Consider the following 17117-nt stretch of genomic DNA (forward strand, 5'->3'; position numbering starts at 1 on the left):
GTGCAAGCACTTACCTTTAAAGTATAGAGTTGGGATTATTTGATATAATATATGTAGGTTTGAGAAAGGCACATAAACAATAGGGTGCAGAGACATTTAACTTTGCTTACATAATTGGCAGACTAATGCAAAAAGCTTTTAGACATTATGTGTGACCCACCGTGATACTTTTATAAATGCAATCAAACATTTTTTTTTTTGCAAACATGCCGTATACTTTGGAAAATGTGAACCTTTGTTTGACATGTCATTTTATCTCGCCCACTTTTGCTTCCATTTTACCTCTAATATGCACTATTGTTGGATTGTTTTTTCTTCATAAAACCCCAAATCAAACATGCAGAGACAGCTGCAGCTCTTCCCGCTGTAATGGACTCTGTTTTATGGATGGCAGCTTGAATGTGACCCAAAGATAACGCTGTGAATGTTAGAATATTGAAGTAGGAAAGATGGCTTTTGTTAGACATCTAATTTAATTTTACATTTGATCAAGATTGTTTTTCTGAAGTTGATCCCTTTGAGGGTTTTTATTTATTTCTTGTCTCCTCTTCACTTGATGATTATCTTACAATAGCTCATTTCATAAACTCACTAATGCCTTGAGTTTAACATATGTAAAACAAAAATGACAGCACTGAGGAGACATTTTCTGTTTGATAGGAAGATAGTTCCTTACTTGAGTAGTCAGGATTAAAGAGGGAAAAAAAACAAGCATGTAGTTTTATTTTGTAAGAACACTCAGCAGCCAACAAATCTGTCGCCTCTCACATATATACTTTATAAGTGACAAACCTCCAGAAAGCTGTTGTGAAATTAGACTTTCAAATGAAATCTCAAATGAGATCAACGGCCAAACCTTAAGCAAAGGCTCGGCCTTCTGTTACTGTTCCTGAAAAGCCAGGCGAGGCTGATGAAACCCCCCCACTCCGCGTTATGCTTTACATGTTATCCTCAGGAGAAAAGGAACAAAACACGAAAGAGATATGAGCCTTCTTTAGATGGAGAAGGGGAGGTGGCATTCACATACACACACATGCACACATCAGCTGGGAGTGTCTTCTAGTTCGGCACTCCCCCTCCCCCCATATATCTTTACTCATTTTGTAGACTTGGCCACAGTCACCTCCTGCCCTGTTAAAACCCCACCCACTCCTGGCCCCTCCCCCTGCTCTCTGTTCAGCTCCTCCCAGAAGTGTGGCACTCTTTGTCATTCTAATCTGGCCTCTATTTGTTAAACGCTCACACACTGTTTGCTCTTGTTAAAGGCTCTGCGTACATTTATGCATGTGTGTGTGTGTGTGTGTGTGTGTGTGTGTGTGTGTGTGTGTGTGTGTGTGTGTGTGTGTGTGTGTTTACAAAAGTCAGCAGGCTTCAGGGCTTCAGTGACGTCAGTACGATTAGGCCCTTTGTCACACATTGCATGCGTGATGCCCTAACCCCCCATGACTCACTCACACACACACACAAACACACACAATGCACACACACTCACTCTATTCCATATATGGATCCATCTACATGGCCTGTGATGCAGGAGAGGCTGTGTAGAGGTCTACTGGGAGGAATTACACCTAATTACTCTAATAATTACTGGGGCAGCAGTCTGTCTTAGTCACCAAACCACACCGCAGCCACGGCTCCCTGTACTTTAGTCAGATTTTTACCTAAGGTTGGCTTCCATACACCATCGAAATAAACCTGTAAATACACAAAGATGTAAATAAAATGTATTATGATTTGCTAAAAGTGAGATAGACAGTACATAGAGAGCAGAGAGGTTAAATAAGAAAGCTCGTGTGTGGCAGTGCTTTCATTACGTACACTTGTGCTTGTTGTTTCCGTGGCAATAAAGTGGCAGACATTGAAACTGGTCTGTTGAGCCATTGTTATCATCCCTGGCCATCTGCTGCAGAGGAGTGACATTCCGTCTCATTTGCATCCTGACTGATATGGGGAGGCGGGGTGAAAATGGGGGTGGGGGGTTGGAAGGGGCATATGCCCAAACACCCATGACAACAATGCAAGTGAAAGTTTTTTGAGACACACACACACATGCGCAAGGAGGAAAAAACAAGTTAAATCAGTGTACGTGTGGAGAGGGAGAGAGATCGAGGGAGCAAAAACCCCGTGCCTGTGTTCCTCCCCTCGGTGGGCCAGTTTGTATGTTTTTGCGGATGTGGGAGTGGTGTAAGGAGTGTGTGTGTGTGTGTGTGTGTGTGTGTGTGCGTGTGTGTGTGTGTGTGTGTGTGCGCAGCAGTAGCGATGGAGGACTGCTGCTGTTGATGTGTAAATGTGCATCATATTGAAGGCGCGTGAATAGGGAGGTGTGACGTGGAGGGGAGCAGAGCGCAGGTGCTTATCGGCGAGCTGTCACAGACACACTGTGTCATATTCCCGGGGACTACCTTTCAAAAGGCTACAGCCTGCACTGATCAGCGCATCAAGCAGCCTGGGACCACAGATGCGCTCCAACTTCCAACAGCACTGAAGTAGGTGTGTGTTATGGATTCTTTAGAAATAGCACGGCGAGACATGGTCACTTTCTGTCTGTGTGATGTGTCTGGGACCCTTCCTACAATTCACGATTTGTTTTGCTTTGTTTTTTGGGGAGGTTTTTTTCATACTAACAATCTGTAAAGTTTTCACTCAGTTGTAATATCAGTGGTGATCCATTCAAAAGTTGATGCCTGTAGTCCTCCATGATTTTTCAAAGTGCTTTTTGCAGTTGTCTTTACACTGTGTCTAAACTAATGTAGAAAGCGCATTATGCAAAAACAATGAAGTTTGACGGTCAGTCTTTCAAATGCTTCGATGTGGAGATACATTGCCCTGCTGCATGTTATAGCTTTTCCTGATTGTATGGCTAGAGAGTTGGTTATGGTTTTTGGCGTAAGACACTTTTGCTGGAGAGTCCATTGCCTGCGCTCTCTCTCCCGGTTTCAGATAAAAAGATGAAAAGATTAAAGGGCTCAAACTGTCATTTTTCTTTTCCTTCTTTCCCTATTTTTTCTTTTTTAAGAAGCATGACCTATTTTTGATCACGTGGATAACACTGGTTGTCGTCTTCCTAAATTAAACTTAAAGCTTTAGTGGTGGGGGTCTAAGCCCATCTTAGCCTTGCACACGTTAGCATTGTGTGTTAGCGTGGAGCTCGGACAGGCGGGGGGTTGGTGGGGGTGGGGGGATCAGTAAGGCAGCTGTACACACACAGCCGTAGATGTCTAACTTTCCCCACTCAATGGCAGCACTTTGATTACACACTTTTTCCAATTTTCATCCTTGGTTTGTTTACCTTTAAATGCAGGGTGATGTTTTATTCTATGTCTTTTTTTTCTGTCATTTTTTTTTTATTCTGTGTCATTTTTTTTGTCTGTATAAGCTAAACAGAAACAAAATTACATTATTTGTTTTGTTTTGTTTTTTGATCATTAAAAGAAACATAACAGTTACATATGGCATTTCCAGACCTGTTGGAGATTTTTTAATTGTTGGAAGTTTACTCACAAAAATGTCTCTCACTTGCAGATTAGATTGTAGATTCGATTGTAACCTGAATCCTGTGCAGGTGACAGCGAAACAAGCACTTTGTCCTGTTGTCATCAAACCTGCTGTATCCAGCTGGAGTACTGAAATAACTTCCAGTTTTATGAAGCTATAATGATACTATAATTGACACTGAGGTCCATTAACTTAATTTAAGGCTTAAATTGAATTAACAATTTTTCTCTCACTTCAACTGACCTATTTAATATTTATCCTCAAAACAATGTTTTTACAGTATTTGGTGCTTTGTAATATTAAGTAGACTGAAGCCTGACTTCAGATAAGTTCCTTAAAGGACTAAATAAACAAGTGAAATTGAAAAGATTTAAATTGGCATTCTGTGTATTTCTATGTGTATTGAGTTATTTTGCAATAAATTATTGCATAAAATTTTATCACTATATAAGGCAAGCGCTGTAACTGCTAGCTTCTCTAGAAATGCATTGACATGAATTTGTAGATACAGTGGAAAAACAGTAACTAGTATTTGTAGATACACTGAAATACAGTGAGCAGTATTGGTAGATACAGTGAAATACACTGATTAGTATTTTTATTGATATTTGACTAGTATATTTTGACTGAAATGGGCCTAGTCTTAGTACAGGTTGCAAAAGCCTGTTAAAAGATTTTGAACATGAGTCTTCCTTATGTCTCACTATATTTAGCAAGCGCAGCAGATGTAAAGAAGATATATGATGTGATTTTGGTGAGCCTCGATCTCTTATTCCTGTTTCTATAACAGTGAACTAATCAGACATGTGTGCTAATTCCGCAGTAAACCTGCAGAACACAACCCTGTGGGTCCTGTGGGTCCTGTGGGCTCTACCCACAGGAACTGTCCATGGTGCTGTTTGAATACATTTTAACTGAGTGTGGAACAATCCCCAGCCTAACAGTGGCAGTTTGGCACAGACTTGTAGCAGTATTCACAGTGTTGTCCACCTATTGAGTCTGTTTCAATTTAACGGCAGACAATGTTAGTTTTTGTCTGTCAAGACCTATTGACCTAATGTGACTGGCAGACACACTTTTGAGAACTCACCCAGAAGGGCACTTAAATGAATTTCTTTATCGCACTTATTTACCTGCAGATTCCCCACTGACTCTTTGTTACAAATTTCATATGCTACCTTTTCCAACCAAGTTATCATTTAAACGACGCACACTGACGTACTCTGTAATGATGTTCCAGTACATATCACTACTGAAGACAAAAACCACAGAACCATGAAAATATTGTCTGCTTAATTGTGTATCTGTGTAGCCATGTATCTTGTTACCTGTTTTTCCCCCCTCACTCATGCACAAACTTCACTTAGTTAATCCAGGAAAATGAATTATGTGGATTTAATTCAACAAGGTTTCAGAAATGTTCCATCTGTTGCAGAGCAGCTGCTGAAAGGATAAATGTAATTAATTACTTAACTTTTGAACAGTAGTCCAGAGAAACGGGGGCCTGGCAGAGGGGGATTGAGAAATGGAACTGAAATCGGACCACGGCAGAAAGACGGCGGCATCTTCTAAAGAATATTACATGAGCATTTCATTTTTTGTTTGGCCTGTTTGGAGAGGGATTTGATGCACAAGTTCTGGAAATATATTGTATGTACAAAAAAACAAATAAACATGCATACAAAAAAAACATACACACACGCATGCACTCACACACACGCACGCACACATACACACACACATGTACACACACGCCCTCCATGTATGGTTCATGATTGGAATTACCTCACAGACCCTTTTAAAAGCTACAGTGTGTTGTGTAGGACGTTTGTAGGATTTAGATCTACTTTGAAATGGCTTCTACCAAGAATGGGCAAGATACCACTCACCGAGTCGAATATGTTCATGTCGCAGGCTTCTATATCACTAGATTTGGGGGGGATGGAATCAAAATCTGCATTAGTGTGAAACCGCATCAAAGTCGAACCTCGTGAAGTCAATCCTGTGACTAAATCCTGTCTGAACATCAGTTCAGACACCAACCAAACACAAACAGACAGCACTGTAAAAAAAAAAAAGCCGCAACCAATCAAAAAAACAACCTTGAAACATTATAAACTAATGATATGTAAGTTTTCATTTCATGACGTGAAAAGGTGGGAAGCCATGTTTTGTTGCTAAAATTACATGGCTATTTTTCTTCCACTACAACCTCCCCTCTTTTGAATATATCTGTGCCTTTACCTTGATTGCAAATGTTACCTCATTGGCTATGGTTTGTTTGCTGGCCTAACTATAAAGGATCTGTCTGTACCCTTGTGGGCTGGGAAGAATTAGGATTTATGAATTTATTTCCTCTCTTGCATTGTTTAAACAGCTTTGGTTCAGTTTTGATCCCTTCCTCTTGGCTTTGAGGCAGTTCCATGGTGTCAGCTGTTGACTGATAGTAAGAGAACGGCCTCGCAGTAGGAATGAAAGAAAAGTAGCGGTTGGTAAACACTGATAAGGGATAAATAGAAAGCGGTCAGGCAGAGATAGTTCTGTGGGAGCCCAGATTGTGTGCGGTCTGGTAAAATGAGATTCGGAGCCTGTCCTTTTTGTTCATCTGCCTCCCCCTCCTCTGCTCTCCTCCACCCCCTCCTCTGGATTGTGGTTGTCTGGAAAATCTCCAGTGACCTCTCCAGGCAAGTCCCTGGCTTCAGGAGCCTTTTGTGTGCGTGTACGCGCGTTTTGTTTTTCCTAACGAGGGTCAACTTGGCCAATGGACATCTCCTGATGTTTATGCACTGCTGTCATGGCTGCAGGAACTCACAGTAATTTAGTGTGTAACAGGAAGACCAGAAGCCCAACATCAGAGAGCACAGAAGAGAAAGTACCACATTAACAGAAAATGTCCTTATCCTGATGTGTGAGTTTGGACTTATGTGCCACTCAGCTGTCACCATTTACAGCCTGAAGATTCTGATCTTTCGAAGGACTTTCTTGGGTCTTGGAAGATTTATCAGAAGATTTAGAAATATACTTTAGATATTATTTTCCCAAAATACTTGCAAAAGTTTTATCACGCAATTAATAACTTGACAATATCTTGAATTTAAATATAGCAAGCACACTGGCGAACGAACAATCATATTTTGTTCCTTTTTGTAAGTCATGGTTGTCCATAGTGCTAAGAAACTTTATACAGCTTCATAAAAAAAAAAAAAAAGATTATTTATGGTGAAAGTCTCAATTTCCATTTTATTATCAAAAATGCTTCCTCAGTATTCATTAACTAAACAATCAAGTACTACACATTTAATTTCAGTTCTTGAGTGTATATATATATATATATATATATATATATATATATATATATATATATGTTGATGATCAAAAAAGACCTTTAGAGGTCATACCTTTGGGGTTTCCATGTGGTATATTTACCCGGAAAATAATGCAGGCCATTGTGCATGCAGGGCTAATGAGCTTGGCCGTTAAGTGAATGACACAAAGGGCTGGCCCAGTGGGGGAGGGGGACTGGAAAGGGGTGAGAAGCTGGAGCGGCAGGATGGATGGCCGCAGTGTCCGGCACTCGCCTCGCCACGCGACACCACAGCGAGGCGCCGCACTCAGCCGCCCTGTCACCGCTCCCCCAGCACACCGCTGGGGCCCCTTTTATCCTGCAGTGAAAGGCTCGACAGAGGCCCGCACGGACACGGTAAGTCCGGGGCGCTGTGACAGTCTGCATTTGGCCCCTCAACGTTTGGTGGGAGAGAGAGATAGAGAAGGAGAGAGAGAAAAAGGGGACATGGGGAGTCATGATGAGATTTGTGATGTGAGAGAAGCGTATCTTTGGAGAGTAAGAGCGCAGTGACTTTGGTAAGCTGTCAATACAAGGCTTGTCTGGGAGAAGAAGTGAGGTCAGAAAGTGCAGCTAGGAGCTGAAACTGCCTACCTGAAGGTGACACATCACTTCTGCTTCACTAATGTAGGGGTATATCTCTGATATCTTTTTTACTTCACCACAACGTCTTCACTTCTTTTTGGTATTGGCTACAATATGTAACTTGATGGCTGGCTTTTTGCATTTTGAGTAATATATTGTATTTTTTCCTTGAAAATCTTTTGTCATATCTTTATTGAAGGAAACCTTTCTTTAACTGCCTGAAGAGATAAATATGAAGTTGAAAAAATGAGTTTTGTATGAGATATTTATGATTTATTTTGAGATGTACACTCTAAATGGTTTGATATAAGGATATTTCTGTCACCGCTAATATGTAAATCTGGACTTTTTGGTCTTGTTGGTCTAAGGTGGCAGTTTCACTATTGCCTAGCATTTTCTGTCTCACACTTATTGAAGGTGCAATGCAAAAAAGGTCAGTGGTCAATGAAAGAAAAATAGTTTGCAGATCAATTTCATATTATTTTAACTTCTGAAAAGTAAAAATTATACTGACTAATGGTGAAAAAGGTACCATAAATCTTTTGTCGAGACATGCCTCTTGGGGTTTAGGGGATTTAAGAGCAGTAAGACATATGGGTTAAATGAACATATGGATTAAATGTGTGCAGAAGTCCATCTTTTTAAAAATCCTAGTGCTAAGTTAAATTTACATTTTATTAAAGATTATTCATTTGATGCAAATAGTCATAATCACGGCCCATCTGCTGAGCTGGCGTTTGGTTCAAATTCATCGTACAGCCCTGGTAACCTTTTAAGTACAAAATAGTGTAGGCTTAATTCTGTCTGATAATTCTGTCTCAAACATGTCTGTCTGTCTCTCTCTCTCTCTCTCTCTCTCTCTCTCTCTCTCTCTCTCTCTCTCTCTCTCTCTCTCTCTCTGTGTCTGTGTGTGAGAGAGAGAGAGAGAGAGAGAGAGTGTGTGTGTGTGTGTGTGTGTGTGTGTGTGTGTGTGTGTGTGTGTGTGTGTGTGTGTGTGTGTGTGTGTGTGTGTATGTGTGCCTGAATGCAAGCACATGCTGGAGAATATCAGTGACATAGAGATTGTGATATCTGCTGGTTTGCAGTAAAAATATTCGTGTGTATATGCAAAAGAACTGGTCTGTGATTACATTTAAAAAGTGGTGAGATTTTGGTGGTTTAGTCCCATATTCTTCCCCTAGTTTTCAAGACCTCATCCATTTTGCTAGAAGAAAATTTACATTTGGGTGGAGAGAGAAGGCCCCTCAAAGAATTATCTATCTATATATAGTACTTTTCATTATTTAGCAAACAGAATACGTAGAATGTAGAAGCAAAGTAGAATGTAAAGAAGTTACAATGTAAGTTAACAAGTTCATGGTGTATGTATGCCTTTGGTTTATTAGAAGCTTACAGCTTCCAATCAACATCCAAATCCAAAATCCAGCACTATCCTCTCCACCCCCCCACATCAACAAGCCCCCACCCTCCATGATCCCACTTCCAACACCACCACCACCTCTCTCCTGCTGCAGTTTCAGCGAAATTGGGACTCACCATTAGTCCTCTCTTTAACGCGTAAAATACTTATGCGCAACTGATTCCAAACAAAGCTTACTCGGACTGGGACTTCATATGGCAGAGGTAAATCCGAGCTAACATGGATTTAGACTGGCATGAGTTAAAGGACTAGCGTTTGTAATCCAGGTGGCCAGGGGATTTTGCCACACACTGGCGAAAATCACTTCAAACTCCCTGAACGGTTGGCGCCCGACACTTCTTCCTGGGCTGGCGACGGTGTGGCCGCGGACGGTCTCTGTGTGCACTCGCTTGTGCGGGCGCCAAAGAGATTTTGTGGCGCATTAAGGAGCCATTGTTTGAGTTTGTGTAGGCTCTGTTTACCATTCACCTTCATTTGACCCAGAGTGGTGCGTTCTGCATTCGATCGCCACTGAAACGCACTATGTCGTCTGGGAGCTGCAGCAACATCATGCACTCTTTGCCCTACATGTTCCTTGCCCTGCCACAAAATAGCCCTGCTTTGACCACCAATCCAACAAAAACAGAAGTGTAATTAACCTCTGCTTGGATGAACATGCTGATTTAGGGTTAGATGGGGTGGTCAGGGCTCAGCGGTGGCATCGGCCGCCGCCTTCTAAGCATATGCCACAAAGGGGCGAACTTTTCTCTTTTTGCCCTGGTCTCCGTCTCTGGCTGGGAGGTACGGGCAGGAGGGAGGGGTCGGGGCGCCACTGAAGTGGACTTGTTTAATGACAGCGGCAGCTGACTCATTAGGCGAGCGCAGTGAAAGGTAATTAACCCTGGGAAAAGTACAGCTGCCATACGAGCTGTTCATTTCGGCGCAATCTGATTAGGAATCAGGAGTTTAAAGGGTGCACTCCTCGAACCCAGCTCCATGCTTCTTTTTTTTCTCCATCACTTTCTCTCTCTCCCTTCCGCCCTGTCTCTCCCTCTTCCTTTTTTTTCCGCCCAAGGGCACTCGGAGCGCTGGAGACCTGCCTTTTGTGCTCGAGGATTTAGCTCGAGCTGTAGCCAAGGTTCCTGCAAATTGCCGACCACCTGGTAGTACTCAAGCATGTGCTCTATAAAGCCGGCTTCCTCAGGCTGGGACAATGGGTCGGCTCGGTACGAGCTTGTAACGGAGAATGGGCGTGGACACTGCCTCCACTCACACCTGGCCATGATTGTAGCATCTTATTTTCACGTCAGCACCCAATTGTTCACCTGGCACATGGGTGTAAAACAATATGCCTGCTTCCCCCTAAAAGATCAGCTAAGTGTAAGGGTCACTGAGGGTTAGGAGTTTCATATAAGTGTAGATCCTATACCAGCTGGTAAAGTTCGTTTTTGCGAGTCAGTTTGTCGACACTGACAGCACTAATTGTGCATTTTTGATAGCTTTGATGTGTTTTAAACAATAGTTCTTTGACAAGATATTATGCAAGAAAATAATTATTCTATGTATCTAATTATTTTATACAACTGCTGATAATGAAATATATTATTAAAGATATGTTGAATACATTTCACCTCTAGTTTAAAAGGGCAAGGCAAAGGGAAGATTTTAGCATAGAGATTGCTAAAAGCACAATGTTGGGTTTTGGAGTTTGGCGACTATTTTAACACTTCCTTCTGTAATCTGTGAATCAGCTATGCTGCATGCCTGGATTCCAAAATGCTCTTCAGAGGATCCACCATCTCACGCTTTCATTGAGTTTGCCATCATCTCAAACTGTCATTGAGATTGAAATAGTAAGACAATGGCTATGTGTTCACCATTGTCTCAAGCCGTCATTGAGATAGCTATTGTCTAACTATTTCATTGAGTTCGCCATCATTTCAAGTTGTCAATAAGTTCTCAATCGTCTCAAACTGTCACTGAGTTTGCCATCATCTCTGACTGTCATTGAGGTAACAATTGTCTTACTATTTCATTACATTTGCTATCTTCCACAAACATGGAATCCTTCTTCTTGAGTTGGTCCAAAATTTAAACATTTTTCTTGGTGACTTCTGTTGGCCCCATTTTTTCTTAAAAATGATTAAACTATTCCTAACATTCCCTCTCTATATTTACATCTGCAGCAGAACAGGGATTATCTCTCTTGTGCCTTTAATTTAGTTCTATTTGCCTTTATTATCATAGGACTGCAAAACATGAGTTGTTATTATAGTTGTTTGAAATATACTATCCCAGTATTGAAAATTCTGTCATTGATATACATTTAAATCAGCATATTCTAAAAATTTAGCTTTTAACATACTAAGAGTAATGCCATGAGAACCCTTTCTCACTTGGTTAATTGATCAAATAAATTCTGATCAGATAAATTCTTTACATATCCTTAAAACATTCTTAGAAACGACTCCGTGTTTAAAGTTACTCTTACATTATGGACCAGAGGATAGGTGATGTTTTTTAGGGACACTGTGCTAAAACATATTAGAAAAGAAAATGGCTCATCTAGATGGGACTGAAGTTAGCAGCTGATTTTGTAGTTTTAGCTTTCACATATGAGTTGAACTCCTTCTCTCTCTACCTGTCTCTCTCTGCCCTCTCTCTCTCTCTCTCTCTCTCTCTCTCTCTCTCTCTCACACACACACACACACACACACACACACACATACATATGCTCTCTTGCTCAGTATTATACACACACACACACACACACACACACACACACACACACACACACACACACACACACACACACACAAACATACCTGCTCTTTATCTCATACTTTTTTTCTTTATATTTTCTACTGATCTGATTTTTGTGAAGCTGTTGCTTATTCAAAAAAATTCTTAGGTCCGCCCCCCACACACACACAGTTGACTTTTATAATTAAAAAAAATGCTTTTATTTATTTGATATATTTCATTATTTTTCATATTTTAAATGCTGACATTATGTGGTTTTGATTTACACAGAATTCATTTGCATTTCAATAAGCAGCACTAAAAGCACTGGTGGGTTCTATAACCTTGCATTCATGGCATATCCGACGTTCGACACTCGACTCCATTCAGTCTATCAACAGGAGGAGGTAATGTTGTGATAGGGGCACACATATTCTGTTTGTTTTACGCTCATGAGTTTTTAACCAAGCAGACCCCCTCCCCCCAGAAAACCCCTATTGTGTTTCATGTTCCATTATGATCAAGGATTTTTCTCCCTGCCATTACAAGGAGACGTTCATTTCAGGGCAAATATGAAAGTATGGTGCTGCTATCTCTTGCTGCTTTGCACTTTATTATGCCAAAATAGAAAACACTTAACATGTAAAATTAATGTGGAAATTATTCCTGGGGTAAACTACACAGGCTGAAGTTACCCCTGCTCCCTCACCCTTTCGCTTGCTTCCTCCTTCTGGCAGATCAGAGTGTAATTGCCAGTAATCAGGTCTGTTTGCAGCTGATAAAACCTCGGTGAATGCGTGGAACCCTCTTTGTGTGATGACTCAATTATGCCCGAAGAGTGCCTCATCAAACCTGGGCCATCAGACGCCTCAATAAATAAGGAGACACAAACTTGCTGCAGGCACATTGTAATTCCATTCATTCCATAATTACATTCAGGCCTGCCTTAACCCTTTCCCTCCACAAGCTTCTTGCGAGAGAGGACAAAGAGAGTGAGAGAGAGAGAGAGAGTGAGAGAGAGAGAGTGAGAGAGAGAGAGAGAGAGTGAGAGGGGGTAAGAAAAGGAGTGACCTTGCATTGGGCCCTTGGCTCCATAATTCAGAGAGCGATAGAGAATGATACAGCTCAAGGAAGGTTAGAAAGGAGAAGAGAGAGAGAAAGCGAGAGAGGGAGAGGGAGGGAGGAACATTGGTGGAGATAACGTTCAAGGTCTTTATTTATTCACTGCCTGGTAGCTCATGCAGTTTTATTCAGTAATTACACTCAGAGTGCAATCTAATCATAACAGTCATTCAGTACTAGCGTAGGCCAATGAAGCATTTTATACCTTTCTTTAAAAAAACACTTTATTTTTCTTAATCATCACTCTACCTGCTCTTTGTGATTGTACCATATTTAGACCAGTGTATTTCAAGCTTGGCTATTCCAGATTTGAACATTTGTTTTTTTAATTTAGTATAAATTTGCAATTTCTGAGTTGTCTTTAAAACTCTTTGTTCATGTTTTGTTCTGTTTTTGACTTTTTGCAACTGCAGTTTTCAACACTTGTTCTATGAATCAATATCAATGACACATTTGAACCCAGATTTTTCTTGGCTCATTTGGTTTATTTAAACTTCACCTCATGTCTGTCTCCCAGTTTAGCACTACACAGTAGATGACTTGCACATAGATGTTTGTGATATGTGCTTCAGGAGTTGTTCTGTTCACTTCTGCAGTGTAACCAGTGATGATTTGGATAGTTTCATCAAACGGAAATGAACATAAGAAAGTACTTCTTATTCTTATCATTAAGGTTATAATTAAATAACCTGAAATTATATAACACACACAGTGGGGCAATTATATAACACACACAGTTGATGTCATGAAGTCAGTGGCACGTGTATGTATTTGAGATGGGCAGTCAAATCATAGCTCATTCTATGAGCCTGATGATTATGCATTCTATGGTTCTTTTTTATATTTTAAACCAGTTTTAGTTTCCCCCTTACAACAGTAAAACTTCCCAGCCCAATTTTTCAAAACAAATTACATTTTAATTCATGTTTTGCTCACACTTGTTTCAGTCTTCACACACAGACACAGACACAGACACACACAGACACACACACACACACACACGAACACGCAAAACACTTTGAGACAGCTCAAACAAGACTGTGGGAAAAGTAGCAGATGGAATAGGGCAGAGATCACCGGCCACACTCACACACACAGACACACACACACACACACACACACACACGCACACGCACACGCACGCGCACGCTCACGCACACGCACGCACACACACACACACACACACACACACACACACACACACACACACACACACACATACACACACACACAGACACACACACACAGACACAGGGTTCTGGCTCCCTGGAGACCCTGAGGCCTTCCCGATGCCTGGACCATCTCTTTAGCCCTACAGCCATGAAGCCCTCTGAGGGTCTGCACTTGAGAGAAACCCCCAGAATTATGATTCAGCAGATGAGGAGATGCTTCCTAGTGGGTTGCCTTTTTCTTATGTTAATGAGAAGGCCCCTCCTCTTCCACACCCCTACACTCCTTGTTAGGCTTGAGACAAGCACTATCACTTTATAAAACTCTCTCTCTCTCTCTCTCTCTCTCTCTCTCACACACACACACACACACACATACACACTCACCCTAAATGGTAAAAACTTATATACATAAGTACACATAGTGATTATTTTCAATGAGCTAAATTTAATAAAAAGCTGTATGTGTGATATATTGGAGCATTTTAACTTTTAATCTAACTTTTTAAGTCAGTGACTTTCTCTCTCTCTCTCTCTCTCTCTCTCTCTCTCTCTCTCTCTCTCTCTCTCTCTCTCTCACTTTCTTCAATTTGGATTCATTGGCAGGAAATCTGAGGGGGCTTTTGATGTGCAGTACATCAATGTTTAATTTACAGTAGCAAATAAGCAAGTTATTTGATTTATGTTACAAAATTTGCATCTCGTCTAGAGTCACATGAGGTTCTTTGCATTTAAACAGCTCTGCTTTAAGTCCCCAGCCATATGTCAGCATTCATCCATGCTCTCCAGCATCTAATAGCAAAGCTAGTGTTTATAGAATGCATACGTACAGTGTGGAAACTCCATGGAACCAGGTTAAGCTTGCCATTACTATATAAAGAGTGTCCAATGGAGAATACAAATTTAAATTTCATTAGGAATTTGCCACAACACCCAAGCTTTGTAAGGCGGAAAGCAAAGCTTTGGCCCTCAAATGAATGGGTCCCCCAGAGGGACATGCTAACTACCGCTAGCTGCAATACCACACCTCCAAGATCATTTCATGCCAAACATATTATCTCGTCCCCATCTGCCAGGTGTTTCTTTCAGACATTTCACTAACATAAGATGACGTAAGGAGATGAGTTGCTGCTTCTATTAGCCTCAGCATGTTACGGAATCTGAGGGTACCAGTGTCCAGCAAGGTTATTTTCTCACATAGCCTCTTCCCACATGTCCCCAGAGGATGTCCTTCCCACTGAGGCCGTGACGAGCAGAGAGAGACGACAGAGCGGAGGGCAGAGGGGTGACCTAGGGCCTGGCAACACGCAGTCTTCACTGCTGTGCAAAGAGACAAAGGTAAAGATAAGCTTCTTTCCCCTCAAGCTGGGGCTGAGATGCCACTCTGTTTGCTGTGATTTCCCCCACACATCTGGAGGGTTTAGTGCATTCTATTTCACCATATATAATCATGAAGTTAAAAGAACATCACAATCTTATGATGTCAATTGAACCCAAATTTTCATATATAATCACATAAATGACACATGTTCATGTTTATTGTACATATTATACAGAAGATCATATGTAATGTGCCCACTAACCTACGATAGGCTATAAAAATAAACGTTGAAGATTTTTTTCTACCTAAGATAGGGATTTTTATATATGATATAAATAGTTTTATACTGTGCTTTTTCTTGTGTGTATCACATGACCCAGTTCAAGATCGGCTTTCCACATGTTTAAGCAACAAGTTGTCAGTGGTACATGGGAATAAGTCATTCGTCCAGCACAGGAGTCTTTATAGGCCGTGCCCAGCAACACAGGAAAGCGCAGTCGCCCTATGTAAAAACACAGCACTCTGATAGAATCCTGTCTTATTAGAGTTGTGCGAGCGAAAGCTTTTAGTGGGATAATGAAATGGCGAAGGCTGATGACGCTACCTAACCATGCCTACTGCAGTAGACAATAGCGCAACAATCAAACCAATCTAACCAAACATCCCTCACTACTTTTAGCAGTTTCATCTTTCAAGAGGTTTCCGACTCTGTGCCGGGTGGGGAAAGTGCAGAGTGCATGTGTGCATCTCCATAAGTGAATGTGTGTATGTGTGCAAAACAGAGAAGAGTGTAATGAACTAATCAGGTACATTAGTTATTACAGAATGTAATCTATAGTGTTTGGGAGTTGTTTGTCTCGATAGGGACCCCAGTAATCAAAAGTAATGAAGCTATTACGCTGTGGGAGCTCGGAGAGGGCTGGCATGGCATTAAGAGTGGACCACATAAAAGGTTTATTAAAGGAAATTAAGGCCCATCACTGCCACACCTGCTCCCCCTATTATAAATGTATGACAGGTCAGTGCCTTCAATCACAACAGCCAAGCTGAGAGAGGAGAGAGAGATAGAGAGAGAGAGCAGGAGGGGGGAGAGAGAGTGTGTGTGAGAGAGAGAGAGAGAGAGAGAGAGAGAGAGAGAGAGAGAGAGAGAGAGAGTGAGGGGGAGGAGAGGGGAGAGAGAGAGAGAGAGAGAGAGAGAGAGAGAGAGGAGTCATGTTTCCCATTATGCTTGGAGTAACAGTGCAGCCAGTGACTCAGAGAGCTCCCCACAGCTCCGCTGTCCACTATACCCCACCATCAGGCCAGAATAATTACATTTAATAGGTTTTATTTGGGATCGGCAAGGCGACACTGGTGCAAAGAGAGAGAGTCAGAGACAGAGGGTGTGTGTGTGTGTGTGTGTGTGTGTGTGTGTGTGTGTGTATGTGTGTGTATGTGTGTACATGTACAGAGAGAGAGTGGCATTAACAACTCTTTTTGTCTAAAAACACACCACAGTGATACTTTTTGTAGCATTATTTTACATCATTATATTTGGCCACCTCTGTCTCGCCTCTAAAGGAGGCCCCATCTCACTCACTCACCTCTGTCTGTCTGCCTGTTATGGCTTTTTCAGTGTAGTTTGCATCTATGCTGAACCAATTAGGTTTTCACATGGACACAACATTCAAAAGCCATGTGCAGTGGTGTTATTTTAGCAGCCATTCTACTGGTTCACAACGCTACAAAGTAAAAGTCCTGGCCACTCACCAACCCAGCCTTTTATTATGATGATAAATAATAAACACTCCTTTTCACATAATTTCCACATACCTGCATTCATGGTATAACTTTGCCTTTGTTTGGTGAGCTCAGGGGCTAGAGTTTGTGGGGGCTTTGCAACTCTTTATTGTTCTTTATCTTCTTGTGTGTACAGTGTACTTACATGTTCTATGTGCC

General features: G+C 41.4%; 1 protein-coding gene across 3 annotated transcripts in view; it reads left to right on the forward strand.

The window, feature by feature from the left end:
• Positions 1-2003: 2003 nt before the first annotated feature.
• The window catches only part of st18 (ST18 C2H2C-type zinc finger transcription factor), a 40314-nt gene continuing 25200 nt past the window's right edge, over positions 2004-17117 (forward strand). For 2 of the 3 annotated variants that reach the window (XM_027016932.3, XM_081697011.1), the window contains exons 1-2: positions 2004-2493; positions 15081-15196. The gene's annotated coding sequence lies outside the window, so the exon portion shown is untranslated. The remainder of the gene's footprint in view (positions 2494-15080; positions 15197-17117) is intronic. The other variant, XM_035531049.2, reaches the window with a different exon arrangement.

This window comes from Electrophorus electricus, chromosome 14 (assembly GCF_041902795.1).
Source record: "Electrophorus electricus isolate QZ-2024a chromosome 14, ASM4190279v1, whole genome shotgun sequence".
In the NCBI taxonomy this organism is placed as follows: Eukaryota; Metazoa; Chordata; class Actinopteri; order Gymnotiformes; family Gymnotidae; genus Electrophorus; species Electrophorus electricus.